This window comes from Myotis myotis, unplaced genomic scaffold, assembly GCF_014108235.1.
Source record: "Myotis myotis isolate mMyoMyo1 unplaced genomic scaffold, mMyoMyo1.p scaffold_m19_p_8, whole genome shotgun sequence".
NCBI classification, from domain to species: Eukaryota; Metazoa; Chordata; class Mammalia; order Chiroptera; family Vespertilionidae; genus Myotis; species Myotis myotis.
This window is the reverse complement of record NW_023416390.1, coordinates 49,248,502-49,253,642: the sequence shown is the minus strand read 5'-3', so window position 1 is coordinate 49,253,642 and position 5,141 is coordinate 49,248,502. Positions and strand designations below refer to the sequence as shown.

Genomic DNA, 5,141 nt, shown 5'->3' with positions numbered 1-5,141 from the left:
TTTGCCAAAAAGTTTTAGCATGTTGGTGCCACAGTGAGGGTCATTTATGATGTGTGAGTCAGCCACAGCAGCTTCTCCTGGCTTTGAAAATCCTGGAGATTTGGCTATTTCTAGTGTCTTTATTTTTTTTTTTAATCTTTATTGTTGAAAGTGTTACATATGTCCTCCTTTTCCCCCCATTGACCTCTTCTAGCCTGCCCCTGTCCCCTGCCCCAGGCCTTTCTGTATTATCTGGCACAGGACAGACACAATCTTCTTCATGCACAGTGTTTTTCATGTCAGAGCTGTATCAGAGTGCATTTTAAGACAATTGAAATGGCAACTAAAATGACAATTAGCAGAATACCAGTAAAGTTAAAGTTCAACATATCACTACAAATAACTAGATGGAGTAACACAGGTAAACAGAAACCTTTCTCTTTATATCCATCTACATTTGTACATGCAGGCAACATCTTGTGTCATAATTGCCCACCTGCTTAGTAACTGTTGAATTGTTTTGAGATTGGTTGTTAGATGCTTCGAAATTCCTGAAAAGCAAACCATGTTATCTTAGAATAAGATGATGCAGTATTTCTATGTAATTAAATATCCTTTTGGGTATTATTTTTAATGTCCACATATTACTTTATTGTATGGTTGAATACAACAGTCTTCTTATTGAGCAGGTAGTTTGTTTTCAATTTTTCTCTATTTGAGGTTTTTAATAAATATCCAGATGATGAAACAGAGTTCAGATATTTAAAATTTATTCTAGAAAGTATCTTAATGGGGAATTAAAAAAAATAACCTGGGTTAATATACAAATTAAAATGCTGGGAGGTTCTTTTCTTTTTAATCCCAGTTTCTTAAATTTTCACTCTTATTTTAACATGCCTGTGTATTCTTTGTTTGAATAAATTGACTAGCTAGCCCGTTAAGTCATTATCAATCATTAGCACCTTAGCTCTGTAATTATTAGATTAGGGTTTTTTGACTGTCCTAAATTGTTTATTAGGTGAGAATTTTACAAACATTACTTATATTAGTGGTAACAGTGGAGCTGGAGAGTATTGTGTCTTCTCCGGGCTGCACAGCAGGAACCACTAATAGTGTGGTGGAACGTGCAGCCCTCTCCACAGCCACAGTGCTTGCGGCCTGCAGACGACAGTCCTTGCATCTCCCTGTGCTTGTGGCCTGGTTTGGTGATCCACTGGTGTCAGAATTCCTCCTGATAGCCTATGGAATGGATCGATTAGAATAACCTCAGAGAATTTGGTGTGGAATCTTCATCAAGCCAGTAAGAATCCAGGACCCTCAGAGTCCTACAGTGGCGTCCAGCTCACACCTCAGCAACAAACTGAAGGCTTGGAGTGAACTCTAGCTGGTTCACACCATGATGGACAGGCTTGCCATAGGTCACACCCATGGAACAGGGTTTTTGCAGCCACCACAATGCACATGAATCCGATGTATGACATAACCTCCCTTGACCCTGTATCCCAGCTTGTGTGCGTTATGGAGCCGGAGGGGAAGGGGGCTCTGTGGAGCACAGATTGCTGGTGGTACTGCCAGCAGTGCACCCTGAGAAGGAAGCAGTTTACATCAAGATGCTCCTTCCTCCATAGCTCCTGGATGTACATGTAGGTGTCCATGGCTTACCTGATAACTGTGGCCAGACAGAAAGGAAGAGCCTGTTAGATCAGTTACTTGTTTTTTAATATATACATATAATTGATTTCAGAGAGGAAGGGAGAGGTAAATAGTAATACCAATGATGAGAGCAAATCATTGATTGGCTGTCTCCTGCATGCCCCCTACTGGGAATCAAGTCTGCAACCCAGCCATGTTCCCTGACCAGGAATCAAAATGTGACCTCCTGGTTCATAGGTTGATGCTCATCCACTGAACCACACTGGCTGGGCCTGTTAGATTAGTTTTAATGTGCTAGAAAGACCAGAGGAAGTGGGCTTCCGAGGGGGGAGTCTGTGGGAGAGAAGAGATTAAAGGGAAAGGCCTGGACCATGAGGGAGTGTCAGTGGAAGTCAGTCTTGCCCACTCAGAAGGCCACCTGAGAATCAGTAGAAGATGAACTTGTTGAATGGGCAAGTGGTGGGTGCTAACAAGAATGATGGAGGGGGGTAGAAAGCAAACTTTACCTACTTCTCAGTATACCCTAGGGTATTGCTTGCATATTCTTAACACCACTACCCCTTCTCTACTGTAAACTGCAGGTGCAAATAGTGAACACAAGAGTGATGCCAGGGAATTGGGGGAGAGCTGTGTAAAAATGGAAGCCTTGTGTAAAAATGGAGCACCTGCTCAGTGATTGTATTTATAGGTGTGGGAGGAAGACGAAAGCCTGGGATTGTGTACTGAGACACACCTCACCAGGGACAGCAGAGGAACCTTCTGCTGAGTAAAAATTGTCTGCTCCATGTATTTCTCCCTCTCCCTATTTTTTAAGGCTTTTCTTTACATTTTTAATAAATGAAGTCTGGGTTTATGCTTCAACATGTTGCCTTACCATATGTTAGGCTTTATTTTTATCATTCACTATGTCCCTCCATCTTGAGTGATGTATTTTCAGTGGTCTCCTCTTTCCTATCCTCTTTCTATACATTTAGCCTCACATCAGATACAAACAGATCCAAAAGAATCATGCACAGAGGTGAAGAGGGGAAAATCCCTTCAGGAAAAGCATGAAAAGAGCTAAGGGCATACCACTGACCTGCAGAGCAGCAGGTGGTGGCCAAGCCTCCCTACCCCTTCCTCTTCCGATTAGACCCATTTCTCCTTCATAGACAGAATCTCAGGGTCCGTGCCTGCCTGCCTGCATGTATGTATGCCTGCTGCCTGGTGAATGAGGCATCCACACACTAGCCTTATAGCTGACCTGTAGTGCCCAGTAGGGTACTGGGCCAGCATTATCCCAGGAAAAAAAGGAGCCCATTGTTCTTGATAAAAGTGTAGAATAGGACTGCCCTTTTAAATGCTGCTTGACGTTGTAAAAGCTCAAATCTATTTTCTGACTTACTATAACCACTGCTGATCCACAGTGTTACTCTCTAGGAGTCTCTAAATCTATTTCAGAGTCCTTTCTCCATGTAAACCAAGTTACATTTTCTTCTAGGTTGAATCACATTTCAATATTTTTTGTTTGTTTTAAACTAGATTTAGTACAGCATGTCTCAGTTCTTAATGGTTCTCAAGTCCCAAATTAGAAAGCTCTTTAAACTTCACTAGCAAGGTATTGTTTTCTTGCTTCTTCCAAACCTCTCACTGTGTTAATATAGAAACTAATATTTGTACAGTGCTTTACAGTTTACAAAATACTTTCAAACCCATCATCTCCTGAGATATGGGGTATTATTCAGAACTCTTTCTCCAAAGCAGAGACTGAGATTTGAAGACTTCACTGGTTTATCACAGCCTACACAGCTGTTAACAGAGCTGAGATTGAAGCTAGTCTGTCCTTCACACCATACCTCTCTGCCTCTCTACCACAACCCATGTGTTTCCATACAAGCAATAATGAGTAGCAAATATGCTATTATTGAACAGGTGAGAGAATAAATCTCAGTTTCTAAAAACATGTTCCAACTCTGAAGTTTTGTCAGAAATGTGTTATTTTGTTCCCATTAGCCTAAAAGCAACACACACAAAAGCAGTAGCTGGTGCTTCTACAGATACTAATAGCTAACATTTATTACATACTTACAATGCACCATACTCTATACTCAATGCTTTCTAAGTACTATCTCAATGAATCCTCATAACAATCTATGAAAGAAGGTACTAGGGCAGGGGTGGGCAAACTTTTTGACTCGAGGGCCACAATGGGTTCTTAAACTGGACCGGAGGGCCAGAACAAAAGCATGGATGGAGTGTTTGTGTGAACTAATATAAATTCAAAGTAAACATCATTACATAAAAGGGTATAGTCTTTTTTTTTTTTTTTAGTTTTATTCATTTCAAACAGGCCGGATCCAGCCCGCGGGCTGTAGTTTGCCCACGGCTGTACTAGGGTCTTAGTCAACTCAGGTTGCTGTAGCAGCATACTGTAGACTGGATGGCTGGAAACAATTTCTTTATCACGGTTCTAGAGCTGGAAGTCCAAGATCAGGGTGCCAGTATGATTGGGTGTTTAGTAAAAACTCTCTTCTTAGCTCAGATAGCTGCCTCCTCACTGTCTTCTTACAGGAAGAGAGAAGGTCCAGTCCTCTTCTTATAAGGGCACTATTCCTATCATTGAGGCCCCACCCTAATGACCTCATCTAAATCTAATTACCTCCCAAAGGCTCCATCTCCACATGCCATCATATTGGGGATTAGGGCTTCAACGTATGCATTTAAGAAGCACCTAAGCAGGAGAAACCAAGATGGTGGCATAGGTAAACACCTGAAATTGCTGCCTGCACAACCACTTCAAAAATACAACTAAAAGACAAAATGGACATCATCTATCAACAAGTGAATCTAAAAATCACGTGAATAAAAAATCTGATGAACAGAATAAACTGGTGAATATAATAGAATCAGGGGCATAGAAAGGGAGTGGACTGACAATTCTCAGGGGGAAAGGGGTGTGGGGGTGCTGGAAGAGACTGGACAAAAATTGTACACCTATGGATGAGGACAGTGGGGGGGGGTAAGGTCAGAGGGTAGGGGGAGGGACCAGGTGGAGGGGAGCTATGGGGGGGAAAAAAGAACAACTGTAATAATCTGAACAATAAAGATTAAAAAAAATAAAAATAAAAAAGAAGCACCTAAACAGTTGATAGCAACTAGTATCATCCCCATTTTGAAGAGGAAAACAGAGTTGTAAGAGACTATGTGAGTCACTCAAGCTAATAAGTGGTGGGGTGGGGGCTTGAACCCTAGAAAAAATGGCTCCAGTGAGCACAACCTTAACCACTGAGCCATAGGGATTAAGATGTCTGGTTCTGTAAGCAATTAGGTTAGAATTTCAGCTGCACTGGTGACTAGCTGCATTCAATTGAGCAAATATTTAATCTTTCTGAAGCTCAGTTTTTCCATCTGTAAAATGATTAAATAAGTTAGCAAAAATTGGCAGCTAATCAGTAGTGAATACATGTTGCTGTTTCACTTTTCTGCTTATAGACTGCCTCATGGACTAATGCCTCAGAATCAGAATAATA

At 41.3% G+C, this 5,141-nt stretch overlaps 1 pseudogene; it reads right to left on the bottom strand.

The window, feature by feature from the left end:
• Positions 1-1,019: 1,019 nt before the first annotated feature.
• LOC118661857 lies at positions 1,020-1,634 on the bottom strand (annotated as a pseudogene).
• Between the last annotated feature and the right edge of the window lie 3,507 nt (positions 1,635-5,141).